The sequence below is a fragment of the Schistocerca nitens genome, chromosome 7 (assembly GCF_023898315.1).
Source record: "Schistocerca nitens isolate TAMUIC-IGC-003100 chromosome 7, iqSchNite1.1, whole genome shotgun sequence".
Taxonomy (NCBI): Eukaryota; Metazoa; Arthropoda; class Insecta; order Orthoptera; family Acrididae; genus Schistocerca; species Schistocerca nitens.
In genome coordinates, this window is record NC_064620.1 from 548,076,629 (window position 1) to 548,100,794 (window position 24,166).

Below are 24,166 nucleotides of genomic sequence, written 5' to 3' on the forward strand. Positions count from 1 at the left end.
TCATTCGCACTGGCACACGATTCTTTCACCATGACTCTACTGTTACTACGTGAAACGCACATGTTCTCAACGTTTCCCAACTCTGATGCAAGAAATGGTCTTGACGAGAGAACTTGAGAGACTCAATGAAATGATTATATATATCAGCAGTGATGTAGGAGTTTCTGCGAATGCCGGACATTTGCCACGCCGGACTTTTTCCACGCCGGACATTTGCCACACTTGCCCCTTCGCCAGGTAACTTGAGTAGCGATCCCTCAGGTAAGGGACTCCCTTCCTCGTACTTCTTCTGTCCGCTTTCAAACCGCCGTCTCCACATCTTACTCGATACAACCAACAGGTAAGGGGCCTTCTTCTTCATCTTGGAGAAATACAGAGCTTCTTTTCCGAAATCGAAATATAAAACTTTTGGGAAACGAAAGCAATACCGACGACTATGTCATTATGTAATTAGTTCTGGCAAGTATATATATAGATCCCTCTGTCTGTATGGTAGCTTCCTTTCACGCTTACTGATTGCGATAGAAACAGTCCATCCCCATGGGAGCAACAAGAAAGGAACGATGTTACGAGAATGCGAATGTACGCTAATCATTCCTTTTTGATCACTGCATTTGTGCCTACTTTAATTACTGCAACTGCATACCCAAAAGACAATAAGGAAAGAATAAATGGGCATGTGAATGTTTGAAAAGAAGAACGACATACTCCATATTAATTTACTCTCTAAAAACGTTAGTTAATAAAGCGTAGAGGGACAATGTTCAAAACATAACTGACAACACGTTCTCTAAATAGAGCTAAGAACATCTATGACTTACATGTTATCTAAAGTCGACGTACAGTTTTAAAATGTTAGAAATAAGGAAATGAAGTAATACAGAATGCTACGCTTGTAACGTAGGTTGTTGTTCTACGTTGTTTAGATCTGGTATTTACCGGGTCACAGAGAAAGCATCCTAGGTTCTGCAGGGAAAAGCCGTAATTGTAATTATCTGCACTACAGCAGAAACAAGAAGGACAACTTAAGGGAAAACAATGTAATGTGTGTTCAAGATCACACTCGACATTGAAGCAGATAGTTCCTGTGACTTAGTATGGGCAGAGGTTATATTTGACAACCGGAATAAATTAATAACTGGCTCCTTTTACCGACCTCCTGTTTCAGATGAAACAGTTGCTGAACAGTTCAAAGAAAATTTGAGTCTCATCACAAATACGTACCCTTGGCAGTGACTTCAATCTACCTTCCGTATGTTGACAAAAATACATTTTCATACCCTATTGTACGGTGTGGCCGAGCGGTTCTAGGCGCTTCAGTCTGGAACAGCGCGACCGCTACGGTCGCAGGTTCGAATCCTGCCTCGGGCATAGATGTGTGTGATGTCCTTAGGTTGGTTAGGTTTAAGTAGTTCTAAGTTCTAGGGGACTGATGACCTCAGATGTTAAGTCTCATAGTGCTCAGAGCCAGCCTTACCCTATTGTAAATAGAAAACAACTTCCGTAATGGCTCTAAATGATTTTTCTAAAATTATTTTTAACAACTAGTTGACGAGGCCATTCAAATTGTAAATGGTTACGGAAACACACTTGACCTCTTAGTCACAAATAATCCTGAGCATCATGACGGACACAGGGATTAGTGAACACGCAGTCGTAGCGAGGCTCACTTCCGTAACAAAGAAATTCACCGAAACTAAACCCGAAATATATCTATTTATAAAAGCAGCTAAAAACTCGGTTGACATCTTTCTAAGAGATAGTCTCCAATCCTTCCAAACTATGTAAATGAAGACCATATGTGGCCTAAGTTCAAAGGAATAGAATCAATAGCACTCGGGATATTCATACCAAATAAATTAATAAGAGACGCAACTGATCCCCATGGTACACAAAACAGGACAGAAAGCTGCTGCAGGAGCACCGCAAAAGGCACGTATAACTTAGACGAACGCAAAATCTCCAAGATTGGTGAAGTTTTACTGAGGCTCGAAATTTTGGTGCGGATTTCAATGCGAGTTGCATTTAATAGTTTCCACAACGAAACTCGCTCTAGAAATGTGTCGGATTATCCAAAGAGATTCTGGTCCCAAGTTAAGTAAACCAGCGCAAAGGCTCAGTAAGTGCCTTTACCGCGCGACCGCGACGGTAATGTTACTAATGACAGTGCCACTAAAGTGGAGTTACTAAATGCATTTTCCGAAATTCCTTCACTAAAGAAGACGAAGTAAATATTCCAGAATTCGAAATGAAAACATCTGCAAACATAATTTAGAAGTAGATATCCCTGGTGTTGGAATTACACTGTCAGAGGAAATGATCAAATATCTGAAACTTCCTGGCAGGTTCCATATCAGCGCACACTCCGCTGCAGAGTGAAAATCTCATTCTGGATCAAATATCGTTTCAAAAAGTTTGTAATGTGTAAGAAAAGTAGGTCTAATACATTTGTTTCTGATGATATTTAGTAACAATTAATTTTCAGTAGTAAGCTCCTTGCTTTTACTGACCTGTTTAAAGATAATCAACAATTTAGTAAGAAATTTTAATTTTTGAAGGACTATATCTAAATGTACTTAACTTTCCGTTATCAGGAGATCTGCATGAATCTCAATCCATCCATTGCTTACGTCCTCCGGTTTTACAAATGCCAGCGCGGCACACATGCCGACGTGAAGTCTTAAATCCTCGTTCTGGCGGTACTCCACAGTTAGACCGAGAACTCGAATTCTTCTCCATAAACTCTTCTTCAATTGGAAATAGAAGCCATTTATTTCAATTGTGGGAAAACTTGACGAATGGCCGATATCTCAGCTGCCTCAAAGTCGACCTTTACTTGTTTAGGACACCACTCAGAGACTGCCTCTCTTATCAGACGAGACAGACGAACATATGTGTCTTTCTTCTTATTAGGGAGCACTGCAGATACAGTAGGAAGAATGTTCGTTTCTTTAATCGGGCCTGCTAAGACTACGTGTATGGTGTAGATTTGGCAAACTGCTTGCATCAGCGCTTAAATGTTCCATCCATAAAAAATGGGAACATGTTTTTAAACTTTATTTTGCTTTGCTTCCAATGAAAATCATTATTCTCTCCTCTAATCTATCGTATTCCAGAAGAAAGCTACTACCATCTCCCATTTGTAATAGATCTTCATGAAGATCAATTTCATAAGAGTTCTTATGCTCTTGTTGGTTCCCCCGCGCTTGACTCCATCGACGACGCATGGTTCTCTCAATACATAGATTCTGAATTAGGCATCACTGTAACAAAGTCATAAACTTTGTTATGTAGATTTCCCATTTCACCCACGTATATCTCCGATAACTGTGTAGTTTCTTCTCGAGACCTTCTCTTCGCCCTTTCCACTTGCTTTCTCACTTTCAGAGCCGCATCTTCAGGTGGTCCACAGAGATGTTCTAATACGTTCAATACTTCTCCGTTCCTCGAAAGCAGCTTTCCCTTGCAATGATCCGCTTTTCGGCGTAAGCACATCCATGAAACGGGACCCAACCCTTCGGAGCAGGTAGAATCGTGGCAAATGTCCGGCGTGGCAACTGTCCGGACACCGTTTCTGCAGCTGTATTTCCTTACTTTTTACCGTATAATCGCTAAATGCTGAGAGAGAGAGAGAGAGAGAGAGAGAGAGAGAGAGAGAGAGAGAGAGGGTATCTCAACTGGACGTAAGGGAAGATAAGGGTTTGGAGTCCGAATTTTTGTATCTAATCCATTATTTTTAAACAATGAAATGACCATCGTTACAGTGAAGTTATTTTACAGAAGTGATAAAATATTAGTGAGAAACGATGGCAGATGACACACAGGCATATGAACGCACTGCAAATATTATTCAGCTTGCAGGGCAGAGTACTTTAAATTTCACAATGATATGTTACGAGCAAACATATTGCAGCTGCTGTAATTACACTAGGTAATGTTACAGAAAACAGTTAATATTATCTCTTTTAAATTGTTCTGCTGCGTGGTCGTTTGGGCGAGCGTTAGTTCTTTGACAGCAACAGAAGTTTCTAGTGGTCACCAGTATTACGGTAAACGGTAATTTGAAATTGTTGTTGATTTCCAGTATCAGGCAGATAGTATTGGTTTTCGACTGATAGAAAAAGTCTATGCGATGGGACATTGCTGTCTGCAATTACTGTGTAGTGATTGTCATTTGCAGAAACATGGACTTCGGAGTGGAAGTGGCTGGGGTCTGTGGGCACGTAATGATACCTTTTATTAACAACGCTACTCTCGAGTAGAAGCTTTTAAGTAAATGTCTCCTAAAACAGTTATTTTCAAAGGATGCAGTAAAATAATTAAAAATCAGTAATAATAATTCGCGTAATAATAATACAAAACTGTTGAGTGAGCAAAATAGCTTTACCAGTAAGTCTCTAACAGTGGAACCAAATATTGGAGCATGTGTTAACATATCTCGCAACGTACGAGTTGTAAAATAACATTAAATCTTACTATTACACAGAACAAATTCGACATAATAAAGTACAACCCAATGTCGGCTAGTGCCAAAATATTACGCAAATAGAAAGCCAAATGTGACACACACATATTATCCAAAATGTGAACAACATCATATCGTAAGAGTATGGCAAAACTTAAACGTAGCTAAATCTCAGTCCTGAAAGTCAATGTGAGACCTAACTCCCAAGTCGAGAAATTACACGTAGGAACACGAATCTGACGTAAGGCCTACCCACAAAAAGGAAGTGAGACTGAACAAGGAAGGCAAAACCACTACTCGTCTGCGGCGGGAGTGAGCAATCAGCAGCACAGTTGCAAAGTACAAGAAGCACAACCAAACCAATCCACGGAGGTAAATCGGGAAATACAAAAAAACTACAAAAGACTGGTAACTGCACACTGCATTGCTTGAAAACTCCCTTGAACACTCCTGCGTACAAGGCACTCAGCACCAATCACAGTCATGCCCGCGCACTCAAGGCACAGTGTTGCTAGGAAGCAGCAAATCACGGGCCAGCTTTCTCCGTGTTTGGTGCTAGTGTCTTTTTGTCGACAGTCGACAGCTACCACACAGCTTCACAGGCGTGCGTTTTCAGACTAGGCTGCACACTTCTCCTCAACAGACTTCATCACAAAAACGGGGCTCCATCCTTTGGTACATAAGGCCAGGAGACACACTGCCTCTCATCTCTCCAGGGCCACGCTTCGAACCTCCGCAGTTCCACTGCTCCAGCCGGCCGAAGTGGCCGTGCGGTTAAAGGCGCTGCAGTCTGGAACCGCAAGACCGCTACGGTCGCAGGTTCGAATCCTGCCTCGGGCATGGATGTTTGTGATGTCCTTAGGTTAGTTACGTTTAAGTAGTTCTAAGTTCTATGGGACTAATGACCTCAGCAGTTGAGTCCCATAGTCCTTAGAGCCATTTGAACCATCCACTGCCCCCCGAGGTACTGCCGGACAGCAACACAACATCTGCTGGCCTAATCTCCTTCCATATGATGCCGTTCGTATGTGTTGTCAGCGGCCAGCTGCGAATCGTCTCCCCAGGAGCAAGCTCCAAGTCTTCGCGACTCCGTTGCTTACCGACAACTGTGGAACCAATCACCCTAGAACAGATACGCCACACGCGAAGGCTCTCCATGCATACGGCAAAACTTCGACTTCCTGCTAGTCTACTGTCGCGCTCAGAGCTCATTCTTGGTGTCACGGTCGGTCGCTCGTCGTCTAGTAGTGGAGCTGGGTTCAGCCACATAGGCGTACTGCATGCCTTTTGCTAGGGCAGAAGAGACCATCAGTCACGGCAACAACTGCAGGGCGGGGCGGGATTTAAACTGTGCCATGTAATTACGGCACAGAGTGAAACATTGGCTTCACTATTCATAGAACTGAAGAGCGCCAATAAATGCAGCTGCAGGTGTGCTTCAGAACGTTCTTCAACGTAATTAAAGTCTACGATAGTTGGAAATTTAATAATGACAAGTATTTATTTACGACTTATACAGAATACATACTTGTTTCAAAGTTTTACTACCCTTCAGACAGTGAGCAGCATTGTGTGCCAGAGATGTGGAACTTGTAGGATAGCCTAAGCAGCACCAAGTTTGTTGGTAGTTTAAGTGAAGTGGTCTATTGGGCAGCGAATCTCTATAACAATTTTGAAACTGAATGCCATGAAGTGCTTCCCTCGTCTTAGACACTCAGGCTGAAGTCACACTTCCCAGCCGTCTTGATCAGACAAATCAGCCAGAACTTGCACCATATGCACCCGATTATTCTCCTGAAAAATGAAGGGTGGATCCCGCAGAAAGTGTCGCTGCTTCTTTCACTAAGCTTGTCACAGGCTGTGTTTGGAAAATGAGCAGCTCAGAGAAAGAAGCAACAAGACTTTTTGCAGGAACCGCCCATCATTTTGCAGAACAGTGCTCGGATGCAGTCGTGACTGATTTGTTTGATCAATGGGTCTGGGAAGTACTGTATCGCCCACCACTGTCCCCGAGATTTTTTGACTTCAGCATGAACCCTAAGGTGAAGGAAGCACTTCACGGCATTCGCTTCAAAACTGTTACAGTGAATCGACTAGCAACAGACCTCTCCACTCTAACTCTCAACAAAATTTCGCTGCAAAGATTATCCTGAGACTCCCATATTGCTGCCAACGGTTTACACACAATGCTGGCGACTACATGAAACATGTATCTATGTTTTGTAAGCTATAAATGAAAATTAGCCATTATTAAAGTTCCAGCAAACGTATTTAATTTTATTTTCTCGCTGGATGAGATATATGTACCCTATTCTCTTCTTCAATTGTAACCCAACTACTGTTACCTTTCTCATGTTGAATTCTTACGCTTTCGTAGTAATTCAAGACCACAAATCACTGTAGTTACTTTATTTTTAGTCATGTCAAACAAGTTAAAACCTTTGAATAAGAATTAAACACTCATTCTCGTGTGTGTGTGTGTGTGTGTGTGTGTGAGAGAGAGAGAGAGAGAGAGAGAGAGAGAGAGAGAGAGAGACTATGAGTGTTTCACTGCTATTCGACATTTACCGTAATTCCATGCAATATACCGACATGCCACAATTGCTAATATCTGCCATTCTACACATTTCATTAAATGCTGCTTTCCAATTACATAAATACGAAAAATACTTTTCCACGAACGACACATAGAAAAGGCAGCAAAATAGCGCAGTTCGTCAAATTTAAAATTTTATTGGAAATTAACCAGTGCAGGAAGTTCGTGCATAAATTGCATGGTACAGTTTAGTTTGTTCGTTGCACAAATCGTGTGTTACAATTTCTTTCGATAATGTTGGGAACTGGTAGGCTGGAAATTTATCATCGCGTGTGAGTAATCATTGTTATGCATCGGCCGCCTGTATTACAATTGGATGTCCATCGAGTTTGCAGCCTAGCATGAAGCACTCCTTTGATCTAAACTGATGTACATTGCACGTTACAACCGTCACTCGCTTTCTCATCAACTTACAGCGCCATTCTCAGCTAATGAAACATGACATGTATCATTTCGCCTTCCTGTTTCGTTTGTGGTAAATGATCACTGTCTCTGAGAGACGGTACTGTGCCCCAGAAGCCACAAAAATATTCTTACAACCCATGCTTGTTTGTAGTGACTTTTCCAAAAATGACACAGTTACACGTAAAAAAGTATGGTTTCTATTTGGTTTTGCAGAGCATAATAGTACATCTGCTGCTTCCGCAACTGCGACGATTTTCACAATGCATATTTGTTACCTCATGAGTTAAGGAATACTGAGCTCCTATAAATTTTCTCCATACCTCTCTATCCTGCTTATTACTTTGTCACGATCCGAATTCATTTAGTCATTTGCATAAATATAATGCTATTCTGAGAAATTTGTACTAACAGGTACTCAAGACATTGGCATGGAGTTGTCAGTTATACTACTATAGTACTACTGAAACCGGCAATCATCAAATCCCATTAACTAAGCAGGCAATTTGATAAGTTTTTACGTGATTGTCTTTCGCCATTCAAACGGCCTAAAAACAGAAATAATTCTTCTACTTTCCATTAAGGTGTTTTGCGAAGTCATAAGTGGTAAATGTAGTATGTTTAGGCATCTATCAATCAAATTTGTACGGTATAACGGTATTTAGCAATCGTTTGTTCGGAACAAGGACACTTTTGGTATTTTCTGAGTGCCATCCATTTCCTTACAATTTATTTTAAACCGGGGGATCCGTGCTAAACCTTCGCAGTTGTATGGTTTTAAATAACGGCAGTATTTGGAGTAAGTGTAGTCGTTGGGCTGAGTGTAGCTATGGGAATGAAGTGAAAAGTCTTAAAAAATGAACTAACAACGTGAAATAATAATCATGGATTGATGACACACCCTTGTCTATAATTTTCTATATGTCCAAAAATGTGTTTTGCATTTAAAATGTTTGTGCCAGCTTGTACGACGGGCGGAGATCAGGGGCCGGCAGTAGGACCACATAATCTATAACTTTAACTTTTCAGTTACAGTAAGCACGTTTTGCTGCAGTGGCAATGGGTAAATCACAATTCAACCCGTCAATGACAAATAGACGTTAATCGGAAATTCTCGTTACAAAATTCTAGCATTTGTAGAGGCGAGTGAATGGATAGTATTTAAAGTGGGATCCTATATCCAGAAAAGTACCTTTTCCGATCTACGTCACTGTGTCAGTTCAGATGTGTAACGTCGACGTATGCTGAAGGGGAGCGGGAAGTCTCAAGAACTGCTTGGCCAGGTACGCAGAAGAGCAGACTGGGTGAGGTGTACTACGTCAGCCGGTCACCTCATTGGGGTCGTGTGCAAAGTTTAGTTTACGAGACTCTTGTGGAGACAAGCGAAGATCTGTTCGCACGAGTTCTGGCCGCTTCTGTAGAAATTGGAGACACGAAAGATGGGATGTAGAGTGAATATCAGTAGATGGTTTGACGAAAGACGGGATGTAGAGTGAATATCAGTACATGGTTTGTAGGTACAATGTCTGTAACAACGCTGGTGGTCATCACATCGAGCCGCCGTTGTAATGAATCAGTACCGTTATGCACGTACAGTAAGCTGGGTTCTTTTTCTGTATTGGAATAATGTAAACACGTCATGTTTAAGTATTAACACAAAGAAATGTGCTTAAGTGATGAATAGATGTTTCGTTATGTTGTTGTTGTTGTTGTGGTCTTCAGTCTCACTTACTTCAATTCTTCAAGCAGAAGTGGATGAGTAAAGCATCTCAACTGAAACAGTTAGAACGGAAACGGTGCGTTTCCGGAGGTGGGTTCCTATTCTAACTTCCGTCTGTAAGTCTCAGAATTTCTAAACACTGTCTATGTTTGTCGTTTCTGAATGTGTATTCGTTTAGGAATGTACACTTGTACGGCGGGCATAGATAATGACTGTTGCAGTGGTCACTGCTATTGTCTATGAGAATGCTGCATGCAAATTAGCCCGTTAACAAGTGCATTGAAGAAAATCAAATAGTATTTGTAATAAGATAATATCAAAAGGGAGTCCCTTACTCGTGATTAATAAGTAACAAATCTTTAACATCATGCAGCGAGTCAGCAACCGTATATGTATAGAAAATAAACAATTTTTTCAACCTTCAGTTGCAAGGTAGTTTTTTACTCGTTTACCTAGGTTTCGATTCCATTAATGGAATCTTCTTCAGAACCTATGAATTAAACCACATACGGACATATATTACTCACTGAAATGCATCATCAGTCTAATGATTGAATAATAAAGAATCGTGATACTTACAAAAATTAAATTATTTTAAGAGCTAAACACTTGGCCGCGGACGAGCCTCGCCGCGAAACTGCTCGCGACGCCTAGTTTTCCGCGCCGCTCACATGTGGTCCTTATTTCTGGCCGGTGTAGCTCCGTCTACGTTCGCCTTAATGGTTTTCATCTCGACAGACATAATCTTATGATTATGCGTCTTTATTGTTTTAATTTTTAATCTGTGACATGGCCAGTGTTTGGCTCTTAAAATAATTTAATTTTTGTAAGTATCACGATTCTTTATTATTCAGTCATTAGACTGATGATGCATTTCAGTGAGTAATATATGTCCGTATGTGGTTTAATTCATAGGTTCTGAAAAAGATTCCATTAATGGAATCAAAACCTAGGTAAACGAGTAAAAAATTACCTTGCAACTGAAGGCTGAAAGAATTGTTTATTTTCTATTAATAAGTAAGCTTCGTAAAGTGTAGATATGAACCTGGGCATCCCTGATGCCCTCTGCCTACGATAGTAACTACAAATAGTAACTTTCAGCGTGAAAACTGTCAGTAGAGTCGGAAGCGGGTTTAAAAAGCTTTCTAACGATACCTCATTCATCCCTGACGATAATTCACGTAGGCCCGTCCACTGGTTAGACGCTTGCCTGTCAGTCTCTCTAGTTCATCGAAGTTTAGTGAAGTGACTAACCATGCCTGTATTTCGCTTTGATTCGGATTCCTCCCTGGGATGTATTTTGCGGATAGTCAGCCACGACCATATACAAACCAGAACTATTACTCTCCGCGCGGAGAGAAGCGGTGCGAGGAATTAAGCCCCGCCTCCCTCTCGAAGTGCTGCCATCTTACGTCCGCGTTCTGTGCTTCCACGAAAGCAGAACTGACATAAATGTCATAGGGGTCACTGATTCCTTCTGCTGTTGTGAAAGCCGCATTGGAATCGTTTTATGCACCAGGATTAGTCTCTTCATTCGTTTCAAAATAAGGAAAAATACAGTAGCCAATACAAGGCCTATTGGAGCAATTGTTTGCTGCGATTGGCAGTGGTAGTTCAGGTCCAACCTCTACCGGTATGTTTCGCAAACACAGTTCAAAACACTCCCCACCTAACCTGCCACGATATAGTGTCCGTATAATACGTGGACCCTGGCTAGTCGTTCATTTCGTGAACTGCTTAGTGTGTAATCTTGAGAGTGTCCATTCATTTCAGTAGGTCGTGTAATTCACCTTCACATTCACTGAGGATAGCAATGCGATCAGTGAATGTTATCACTGTATCATTTTGCCTTAATTTTTATCCTAATCTTGATCGTTTCTTTGTTTCCGTCACTGCGTCTTCTGTGTACAGTAGGGACGACAGCATGATTCTCTGTCTCGCACTGTTTTTAAACCGAACACTTTGTTTATTAATCTTGTATTCCTCTTGTCCGTTCTTGGTTTTTCTAGACATTCTACGTTAACTGTCTTTCTCTTGTAGCTTAGTCCTATTTTCTCAACATTTAGAAAATTTTTCAGCACTATCCGTTACCGAAGATTTTTCTACATAGTCAAATCCTATGAACGGCTCTTCATTTTATGTGTGTTGCTTCCATTATGAAGCATAACCTCAGAAGTGCCTCTGCAGATTTAACTCTGCGAAAGCCACACCATTTGCATCTCGCACTTACCTGCGCTTGCTATCTTCGGAACTGTGTGACGAACTTTCCTGAAACACTGATGATATGAGTCCACACTTTTAGTTTCCGCACACTTCCTAGAAAAGTCGTTTCGTTGCCACAATTCTGAAAGAATATTATCCATCCCCTTAATTGGTCGCAAGTCTTCAATACTTCAGTCGAATTTTGGCTCTAATACTGAATGCTGTATCTTCTTTCACGTCATCAGCCATGTCCTTCCCCTCGTAGAGACCTTCAGTATACGCATTACACCTGTCTCTCCTCTCTTCTATGTTTAACGATGGAATTCCCATAGCATCCTTAACGTTGACGTCTGTTGTTTTAAATTTCACCTTAGGTGCTCTGATTTTTCTACTCGCTAAAGCAGTCCTTCCGAAGACCATTCCCTTTTTCGTTATCTTCATATTTTTACAGTAACTATTTCTCCTTGGTTTCGTTACGTTTCTTGTTTATCTCGTGTCTAAGTGGCTCACTGTGCTGTATTGCCCTCTTTGTCGATACATTTTCGTACTTTCTACTTTCGTTGATCCTTTTGTGGGTCGGCGGATGGATATATTTGTTATTTAAATGTTCCTATTATTTATTTAATGCTGTTGTTTGCCGTTCTCAACACTGGCTCTCTAACTACAATATTGGCAACCAGAAAGTGATTAGCAAAACGTGAAGCCTGTAGTTAGAATTCCTAGTGCCCACTTCATCTGAGAAATACACTTACAGCTACAACTTATAGCTCTGAGGAATTAGGAGATTGTCTGGGATTCATAATCAAAAACGATTCTCTCTAAAATGTTCACTATATTCTGAAAGTCACAGACCAAAAAAGTATCCACACAATCCAACTACCAGAGCAGTTCAGAGTCTAATGCGCTGATGCAACTATAACTGTTCAAATTAAGGGTTTAAGTGAATGTTCGCCATAATATGATGATAATGTTCACCAAACGCCACGATAAATAATGGTAGAATGTCTGTCCCGTGGCGGCACGTGAAAATACGACATACGCAAACTGAAGATAGATCATTAAAGTCATCCCAGAATTAACACTTCACTCGAAAACGATTTCATGGTTACGTGTATCCCGAGTAACTTATTACGTCATCCGAGGCTGTTTATAGCAATGATACCGATGCGACGCGACTCCCGGCACAGATGGTGCGCTAATCAGCGTCTGGAGAAAACTGGGGCCTTTTTTCCTTGCGCAGCGTTCTTATATATAAAGCCGCGGTGTGGAAGGCAAAGGGAACGCCTGATCAAATCTGCTCTCCCGACTAGCAGCTGGGCTAGTAATGCACCACTTTAAGTTATCGAATAAATCATTGCTTCCTTTGCTGATGGCCGATGAAGCTCTCAATTTAAATGTGCAATCAGCACACAGGTAAGTAATCATAATAAAATTCTGACGTGGCTAAGCCAAATATTTTTGGCGAGAGAATTAATTTAATTACACTACACGCAGTAGACGAGCTCTGAACTTGCCCTTTGGAGATACGCTATCGCTACAGTATTATAGTTATTCAGTTGAAACTTGTCATATCTTTATGATTATAGCGGATCTCCCTTCTACTTAAATTTAAACATCCTAGCTTTATTTATTCGCCTACTTAATCTATCTTGCATCCTTAATTTTTAAGATAAAAACCAGAAAATCATGAATTTCAACTAAAATTTTGATTTGTGAGATCCAAAATACTGTTTCTACTAAATTATTTTGAAAAAGGAATCTAAATATAAATTTTTAAGTTTCTAGCTCTTTTCTGTTACGCGAATGATTTTTACAGAAAACCATCCAAATTTCGAAAATGGTTAAAGTTATTGAACTGATATTCAACACATATTGATTTAGTATTACTCCTGACATGCTAGAAACGTTTCAGGTTATTTACTTGATTTTTAAAGTAGTGCGCAACATTTATGATGTCAGAGCTAGTTACAGTGGACTGGCTGGCACACAATGGAAAGACTGATATGAATTTTATACGGCGTGAGTAGGCTGCTTCCCTACACCTTGAAGCGTTTATTTTGTTGTACAAGATTTATTAGTAGCTACGTCCGTTATACGAGGGCGAATTGAAAATTATGCGTCGGAAATTTTTATTCTGTTCTCAATATCACTGCAAGCGATGCATATTAACTGGTTGACCTTTCCGCTTCGTTGATGCAAGTTGCACCTCTGCCACTGCAGGGAGTCGAATTGTAGCGTTTAACATGGCGGTGTGTAACGTAACTATGTCAGTGCGTGAGAAACAGAGTGCTGTAATCGAGTTCCTAACCCGAGAAAACGCCTTTACAATTGAAATAGACAAGAATGGAGATATGTCCATTATTTCTTTGCCTTTTGACCGTGAAGCGGAAGTGTTCCTGAACAGCAATGTGACATGTGATGAAGCCGGCCGCAGTGGCCGTGCGGTTAAAGGCGCTGCAGTCTGGAACCGCGAGACCGCTACGGTCGCAGGTTCTAATCCTGCCTCGGGCATGGATGTTTGTGATGTCCTTAGGTTAGTTAGGTTTAACTAGTTCTAAGCTCTAGGGGACTAATGACCTCAGCAGTTGAGTCCCATAGTGCTCAGAGCCATTTGAACCATTTTTGACATGTGATGAAAGCTGGGTTCACCATTTCGACCGCAAAAAACAAGAGAACATCACTGTAATTACGCGACACAGTATCACCAACGCCAAAAAAATTAAGAACGAGCCTTCACCAGTCAAAGTCATGCACACAGTATCCTGCGATGTTCAAGAAGTGGTGCATTTGGAATTCAGGCCTAAAGGCACCACCAGAACCTCTGCAAGGTACTACGAGACCCTCAGGACACTGAAAGCACGGCTTTGAAGAGTTCGCCCAAGCCCTGGGCACCCTCTTCTTCAGCGTGGAAATGCCATACCACACACGAGTGGTGGGACATCTGCACCTATCCGATGCCTCCGGTTCACTGCCGTCGATCATCCTTAAAGATCACCTCCGAGGGCTTTACTTTGATAGTGGTGAAGCGGCGAAAGCTCAGGTGAGGTTGTCGCTCCGACAACAAACAATCTACAGTGACGGTATCAACAAACTCGTCTCTCGCTTGGAGAAATGTGTTCGTCGCCATCATGGCTATGTTTCAAACTAAATTTATGTACAAGAAGAATAAAGACGTAGAAAGTTAATAATGCTGGTTAATTGAAGAAGCAATAAGGGTATTCACACAAAAAAAACTTCAAAGGTATTGTTTTTCAGCACGGTCTCGAACATATGTTTGTTTCTTCACACTCTGTTTCCAATTTTTAGTGACGTGTTTTTTTTCTCTAACTGTATTTTCCTCTCTAACTGCCTACTGCGATATTCCCTATGCTTTTTGAAGTTTATTCGGTGCTACTAAATGAAATGTAATAGACTGTATTCGCTGCTACTAAATGGCATTTAATAGTCTTTCTCATGTGTGGTTCATACTGGCTGGTCAATATCCTTCCGTATCCGTCTCCTCTATTCCTTCCCCTACTACCGCATTCCAACCCCTCATAATTATTAGGTTAATATCTCTCTTTACACGCAGAATTACAGGTTCAGTCGCATCATATACTCCCTCTATTCTTCTTCTTCTTGTGACGTCAGCATTATACCTCAACTGTTGTTGTTTGAGTTCGTTCGCTGTTGTTGCTGATGAGAACAACTTTTTCAATGAACAATTCACAGAAGGTCACTCTGCCCTACTTTCCTCTTCAGGACGAATCCTACTCTTTATGAAACGTTCTGTTGCAGTTGATTTTGATGTCCTTATCTTCTTTCCATTTCTCTTCAACGACACCCACTAAATCTAAATTAAACTTCTGCATTTCCTTTTTCATGTTTCCTAGATTTCCTGCTATGTTCAAACTTTTGACATTCCAGGCTCAACTCATAGAATGTTATTCCCTTGTTAGTTATTCTATCTTTTTCCCAAGGTCACCTACCCCTTTGCAGTCCCTTCCTGGAGGCCTGAATGGGGGACTAATCCGGACTCTTTGAACGTTGGACAGAAATCAAGACATTTCGTCAATTACAGATCTCACTTTCTAACACATTGTATGTAATTAATGCAGTAGTTCCCATTGCCCTCCGGAACCTCATGCCGTCGATCATTGTGATTGTTCCCTCATCTACAGAGGCACTTTCACACCTGAAGTGGAAAAGATTGCCTTGAGACTCTCTCCACTCCTCCACCGTCTTTGACAAGAAAAGAATATTGATGATTCCTTATAATACCGGAAATATATGGCCAACATTGACACAGTTCATTCAAAATTTTCGTAGTTGATGGGCTCGAACCCGAAAATCACCTCAGTTTGATTGTTACTCAATTATGTTACCTGCAAACCTCAGCTGATGATCCTAAAATCGTCATAAAACTCTGTCACATAAATTCGGGGCATTCCCTTGCCTTTCGTCTAGTTTTTGTCTAATAGTGCAAAGTTTTTACGTTATCAGTATTTGTGATGGAGGGAATTAAGGATATACTTGAAGAATGAATTCTAATATAGTAGGTAATAAGGAATGCATAAGCGTGTGTGTAATGTTATGGAATCATGTAGTGCATTACTTACGTTGTATAAATGGCATTTTATAAAACACCTGGAAATTATATCGAGGAAGTAGCTTGTTTACTTCACTACGTACAAATGTTGTATTAGATAACCTGCCTTGCTTTCTGTGAGCGTCTAATTTGGTATAATACGAAAAGTATTTAACGGCTAATGATTGGTCGATAAGGAGAACTACTTAATTAAATGTGGGCAGCAACTGTACTCATTATCTGCAGTTTTTGTCAATCAATCAGAGAGCAGGGTAACGGGGTGTTTCCCGTTGTTCTGAAAATTTTGATGAAGGGAACACTTACGCATGTAGATGGAGAAACAGTGGGTTAAAGAAAATTATAGGGGGACATAATCATTAATAACTGATTTGAATGATTACTGGATTAGTTAAACTGAAAATTGCCATTGTTACTACAAGCTATAATACCGCATGGCATAATACACATACTTCGCTTATTTGCGCAAGCTCGCTAATAAGTTCAGAACTAAGTGATATTTTAACGTGAAAATCTGATCATGAAGCATCGTGTGAACATTATGATTGTAAATAGTCTGAATTTAGTCGCGGTTTTATATACCTGCTGAGTGTTAGTTGTAATACAACTATTTCCACGGTTTTGTTTCCTGCTGAGCTCGCTGCTACTACTAAAACTTCATACAGCTTATATAGGTTAAAAGTTGCTGTCTTATTTATTTAACTAACGCAAATACAAAAACAAAAATCGTTTGTTGCTTCAGCCAGTTGCAAATTCGAACACGCAACTGGGTTGTATTCTCTGTACCTGACTTCCACGCAGGTAGAGAGCGTCATTTTCATCTTCTCCTTTTTTTTTCTTTTTTTCAAGTTTCGTGAGTGGCAAGTAAAAATGATTCTGCAAGTATATTTTGTTCACATGGAGAGCTAATCGATACAACAACACGAAACGAAAAATAATTATAACGCTACTGAAATTCATAAAACTAAAAGGCATTCGTTATGGAGCAGTTAGAGAGGTGGGAGATATGACAGAGGGAAAGTTGTAAGGGAACCCTTACTCAGCAGAAGTGCTTGTTTATTCACACAAGTACACAGGTCACGAATGCACGTAGGTATCGATAAATCAGGTCGAAACTCGAGAGCACAGTGTAATTTAGTTTTGTAGTAATCGTGGAACAAAAGTCATTAGTGGTGGTGGTCGCCACACAATGACTAAGTGTGTCGACGTCGCTACAGATAGATACTCAACAATAGCCGTAATTACAATGATCAGACAGAAAATATATTCCCATCAACCTCCAAAGCTAATGCAAAGGATAATTGCGTGAATATTTGATCAGAATGTTACTGCATTGTTTGTAGCTTCTGTGCAGAACATTTTTCATTGCAGTGTGTCTTGGACTGCTGCGTTTGATATACAGATTTGACAGGTGTTTGGAAGAGATACAAAGAAATTCTTCTCCTAATGCAGCAAATGTCACAAGTGCACCATTTTCTCGCGAAGGGTCCATGAAATTTGTGATGTTATACATGTTCAGCGACCGTGTTCATACTACCGTTTGGTGCATATTGTTTTAGAGATGTAGCTGACAATGTCATCCGCTTACAGTTAAATTATGCAAAACTGACGTCTGGGTGCTAGTGACTGTCTGCCAAGTTCGAACCAACCAGGTGTTTAAAACTTTTTGGCAGATCAAAACTGTGTACCGAGACTCCTATCAGCACACACTCCGCTGCAGAGTGAAAATTTCATTCTGGGACCTGATGTTTCACGTATATGGCAACAGCATCAGCAAAGTGGGAAACCAGCTCTTCTGGAGTGTCTACCAGTGTCCCGTACACACAACTCTTCACTTCACACCACAGATAGACATCCATATTAGCCAACTCATCGCACGGCAGTTCGAATACCGTCTCTGAACGCCAGTAGCGAGGAAACCTTCATAGATCCCTAGCGGGGAGACAGTGCGTCTATGACATTTCTTTACATACGAAAAGCATTTCTCTCTATCTTCTCTAAATACGATAAACTTCACCCTACAAATTTGCCGCCAGAATTGCGTTTGACGAGTAATAATCCTTTTTTTTTTTTGGTCTGTGACGAAATTAACTATCATTAGTTTTGTCAGACGAAGACGTGTGTGTCTAAAGATTACAGTTCTCTGAACTGATATTCAACAATGACTGCCACTGCAGTTTAATGTAAATATTAGCATGCAGTCCTGCAATGCTGCCGTAACATCTCCGTTTCTGTGTCGATTACTCTTGCCTCTTAGCTACTGTCATTCTTGTTCCAATTATTATTGACTGAAACTGTTCAAATGGTTCAAATGGCTCTGAGCACTATGGGACTTAACTTCTGAGGTCATCAGTCCCCTAGAACTTAGAACTACTTAAACCTAACTAACCTAAGGACAACACACACATCCATGCCCGAGGCAGGATTCGAACCTGCGACCGTAGCGGTCGCGCGGTTCCAGACTGTAGCGCCTAGAAACGCTCGGCCACCAGCGGCCGGCAACTGAAACTGTAATAAGGGATGTACTTAATAGTAAAACCACCTTATAAACATTAAAATTTTCCCTATAACTATGAGTCAGAAGTGTTTAGTCATTACGTATTGCCGAGATGGTGGTAGAATTCGTGACAAATGAGAATGAAAGCATACCACAATTAATTTTCAAAGAACTTATCTTATTCAGGAGAACATTCTATTCCTGATGAACATAGTAATGGTAGCCAGAATGAGATTTTTACTCTGCACGGAAGTGTGCGCTGAATGAAACTTCCTGGCAGATTAAAACTGTGTGCCTGACAGAGATTCCAATTCGGGACCTTTGCTTTTCGCGAGCAAGTGCTCTACCGCATTTTCTTTTTTACTAATTTTAGGAACGAAAGCACTCCGAAAAATATTTTTATACTTTTGTTTCGTAATATTTTATACGTGCACCACAGTACTGAAGTTGTACAGGGTGAGCACAATATCTTTTCTTGATTACAAAATTTATTTCTTTGATTGATAAAACCACGCGGTTTGTTGTAAATGTTACCTTAACTCGTGCTCCGTGCTTCCGCACGTTGTCCGTTTGTTTGTCGTAGAACATCTTGGCGATAGTCAGTTTCTGTCTATGTCTTTGCTAACATCTCTTATGTCACCGCATATGCAGAATCTTCTATATGTACCTTAAGAATTTTCACATCGGTAAATGGTGAACTGAACAATTTGTGCTTAACGTAATCGCATAAAGAACTCATAATGCGCTATTTCTGGTGAACCTGATGGGCATAATGCTGGGCCGTCTCTACTAATCCATATGCCAGGAACGAATTCATTAAGGACTGCCGGCCGCGGTGGTCTAGCGGTTCTAGGCGCGCAGTCCGGAACCGAGCGACTGTTACGGTCGCAGGTTCGAATCCTGCCTCGGGCATGGATGTGTGTGATGTCCTTAGGTTAGTTAGGTTTAAGTAGTTCTAAGTTCTAGGGGACTGATGACCACAGATGTTAAGTCCCATAGTGCTCAGAGCCATTAAGGACTGGCGAACAAATAATCCACATTATGGTGTCGCATTATCTTCTTGAAACACTACTCATGGTTGAAATCCCTGTAAATTAGTCCATCAAAGCATATGTAGAAGTCTATCCATATAAAATGAATAACTTCAGGTAATTTGCAAAAAAATTGCATAGACGTGTAGAATCGTATGAATAAAAAAATGTAGTAGGTGAGCTATTATTTGCAACAAACCACCTAGCTGTATCTGAAATATAATTCCTTTGAATATTTTTTATAATCAGAATAAGACTTTTGCTCACCTGTATTTCCCGAGGGACGAACAGAGGAAAATTCCCTCCGCAGCTCAACAGTTGTACCTCAGCATGTCTTCAGGGTTGCCTGGCAGACTTTTTCCATTGTTATATACTGACATGAACGTCATTCTGAAAACAATGGAGCAGCCGAAATGAGACCAAGGAACTATATCTCTCATCTGCTCAAATTCAATTTGTGTTCTTCACATACCTCAACAAATGTCTAGATTGTTTTTCCAGTCTGATTTGAAACTTCCTGGCAGATTAAGAATTTACGACGGACCGACGGAGGTACCCAACCACGACTCACGATTCGTACTCACAGTTCAGTTCTGCCAGTATCTCGTCTCGTACATTCCAGACTTCACAGAAGCTCTTCCGCGAACTTTGCAGAACTAGCACTCCTGGAACATAGTATATTGCGCAAAAGAGCTTTTGTGAAGTTTGGAAGGTAGGAGACGAGATACTGTGAGAACTGAAGCTGTGAGGAGTAGCCGAGTGTCGTGCTTGGGTAGCTCAGTCGGTAGAGCACTTGCCCGCGAAAGGCAAAGTTCCGGGTTCGAGTCTCGGCCCTGCACACAGTTTTAATGTGCCAGGAAGTTTCAAAGTCATAGTAGATTCACAGTAAATGACACAGGCCAGTTTAGAGTCATCTGCAATACATTCTACTTCTGTAGCTTTTCTTAAATGAGTCACATTTATCGTCGTCTTAGAATAGGCAGTGGATTGGTTCAAATAGCTCTAAGCACTATTGGACTTAACGTCTGAGGTCAACAGCCCCCTAAACCTAACTAACCTAAGGACTTCACACACATCCATGCCCGAGTCAGGATTCGAACCTGTGACGGTAGCAAAGCGCGGTTCCAGACTGAAGCGCCTAGAACCGCTATGTCACAGCGGCCGGCTGATAAAAGTGGATTGGTGCAATTTGCTGGAGTAAGTCAACAATGGTCAAAGATAAACCTGTCGACCACAGCATTCGGCACTCTGAACTGATTTAATTTCGGCAAATGCATTAAATCTATTACCCAAAACCCGGTCATTTTTATGGTATGAGAAAGTGAACCTCCATTCCGCCAATCTAAACTTTGAGAACATGCAGACAGTGTTATATTTTCGCTGTTGCGAGGTAGATGCCTATTCAGCTGCCATCCCGTTGAACCTGCGGCGCTCCCGCTTCTACTGTGCCGTCTGTCGGCAGCTGTGACCCTCTTGATTGCTATGCGGCAGTTCTGCGTGCCACACATATCTAGCGAGCCGTGCGGCTGCCGACACATCGGTACCGACAGGTCAACTCCCGCACCGCCGCTGTACATAACTGACCACATTTGTACTGCAAAATGCACTGAGTGTTGATTCGTAGGCATGCGTGGATTGTCAAACCGTAAAACGACGATGCACCGTAGGTCTAAATACAGTTGCACATTAAAGTCGAATAGTTTAAAGATCGAATCTTTCTGTGCTATAAGTATGACCATGAAATTTTCTGATTGGAATGAGGAAATAATATCTTATAGGCTATAGATTCTGTTTTTGTAAGGGACGTCTCTCCAAATGCTGTTTCGATGCAGCTGTTATTCACGATGACAAAGGAGGAACAGGTATGAATGTTGCCGATCCATTAATCTAATAATTCATAGCTGCAAAATCTAGAAAGATATCGTTTACAAAAGCATGATAATATTAGTAGAGGCCGAACTCGGCAAAGAGAAGCTTGAGTTCCGAAGTGATGTAGAAGCAAATGAGGCAATACTGACCCTATGAATTATCTTACAAGATATACTGAAGAAATACAAATCTACGCTGACAGATTGTCCCGTTTTAGATAAAGGTTTAGAAAATTGACAAGTTTCCTAGAATGAAATTTTTGCTCTACAGCGGAGTGTGCGCTGATAAGAAAATTTCTGGCAGATTAAAACTGTGTGCCGGACCGAGACTCGAACTCGGGACCTTTGCCTTTCGCGGGTAAGTGCTCTACCAACCCAGCTACCCAAGCACGACTCACGCCCCGTCCTCACAGCTTTAATTCCGCATTGTTCTTTCTTCCAATAGTGCTAGTTCTGCAAGTTTCGCAGGAGAGCTTCTGTGAAGTTTGGAAGGTAGGAGACGAGGTACTGGCAGAAGTGAAGCTGTGGGGACAGGGCGTGAGTCGTGCTTGGGTAGCTCAGTTGGTAGAGCACTTGCCCGCGAAAGGCAAAGGTCCCGAGTTCGAGTCTCGATCCGGCACACAGTTTTAATCTTCCAGAAAGTTTCAAGTTTCCTAGCCTTAAAAGGGAATCAAAAATGTAAATTACCAATCCAAATTAATGAAGGAGGAGGAAAGTGCCATTAGATGGCGGTCGCGCGCGTATTGTCGCCCGCAATACGGACGGCGCAGCGCGATGAAACTCCAAAGCTCCGTGCCGAGTTCGGCGTGAAGCGGCTAGTATAAATTAAAAAATAAAACATGGACCACCATCAATAACTAGAACGAAGCATGGCCTGTGTCCGACTGGTGTAGGTCACACAACGACGTCACTGTTGGTGGACGGCGGGCCGAATCATTCTTTGGGTCACTCGCTAGGAAAACTGCGGCAAGACGCAAATGAAACGATCGGTGCGCCGATCTCAGGGACGTGGAGCGATATACGCAGTTTGAAATTAATGACTGAACACGAGAAGTGTTCGGCCATATACTTCCACTAACAATGGATCGTCGGGGCCTCTTTTCCAGCCGTGATCGTCTGAAAAACATAGATCATAAAATATTAATATCAAAGTGACATGGAGGGTTGAAATTTAGAAACGAAAATCATAGTAAAGTGAACTTTGACTATATTATAAGCACTTGAGGTGCATTTTAACATAGATTCATACAGAGAATCATGACAATGCGTCCGTACCTAATCAGAGCGGGAACAGAACAGAACAAAAACCAACGGACTCTAGACAAAAGAATTAGACATAAAAATGACAAGCGAAATTAAACAGAGGTTGTACGTCAGCGGATACATCGACAAGTACACACAGATGAAACTATAAGACATGATTTGATATGGAATCTCTGATTCCGAAAACGTCAGATATAATTTTAAAAGCAAAATAAATACTACTAATTAAAAAGTAATACTACAAAATGTTGATTTGACACACTATTTGAAATTCTGAAATTAAATGGATTTAAATACAGGGAGAATAAAGTTATTTAATATGTGTATAAAAATATGACTGCAGTTATCAAAGTAGAAATATCAGTAAACAAAACAGCCATTCAGAAGGGAGTGAGACAGGGGTGAAGTCTGTTCGCAGTGCCATTCGATCAGAGGCTAAGGGGACATTTCTCTAATTTACAAAAATAATTAAAGTTCAGGGAGAAGGGACAAAGACACTGACGTTTGGTGGCGAAATCGTAATTCTGCCACAGACAGCAAAGAACTTGCAAGAGCTGTTGATCGGAATAAGCTGTGTCTTGGAAAGTGGTAATAAGATGAACATCAACAAAAGTAAAATAGGGTTGTGGAGACTGTCCGAATTAAATAATGCAGTCTTGGAGAAGGATTACAGTATATGAGACACTAAAAATAGCTGATTTGTTGTGCTATTGGACATCAAAATAACTGACTATGGGCAATTTCGTATATTAAATGCAAACTGCCAATAACAATACAAGCATTTCTGATAAAGAGATATTTTTTGGCACCAGATATGAATTTAGGTTCTGGTATGTCCTTTCGGGTGATATTTGTCACAAGAGTAGCGTGGGTGACGAACAGTACAAACAGGAAGAAAATAGAAGCTTTCGCGATCTTGTGCGACAGAAGAATCCTTAAGAAAAATTGATGGATCAGACAATTAATGAAAAAGTGCTGAATCGCACTGGGGAAAAAGAAATATGTGCCACAACTCTGTTTATGGAAGGCATCCTGCTGTATCAAGGAAAAGTCAATCTAGTAATACAGGCAAGTGTTAAGATTAAATATTGTAGAGGGGGACCAATGCTTGTCTGCTGCAACCATGTAAAAATGAATGTCGGTTGCAGTAGTTATGCAGAGATGAGCCTTTCACAGGTTGACTACAGCGAAGAGAAGCCTCAAACAAGTCCTCAGAGCAATGACGAACACACTAACAAGAAATGTATGTATTCAACATTCTGGATTGTCTTGCTGCCTCTCAAACTCCGTCCGAACAGGCCTTGGATGCTCAACGGTACCGACCGGCCGCCAGCCCACAGACTTAACTGGATGCGGATATGGTGGGGCATGTGGTCAGCACAACGCTCTCCTTGCCGTGTGTCAGTTTCCGAGACCGGAGCCGCTACTTCTCAGTCAAGTGGCTCCTCAGTTCACCTCACAAGGGTTGAGTGCACCTCGCCTGCCAACAGCGCTCGGCAGGCCGGATGGTCACCAATCCAAGTGCTAGCCCAGCCCG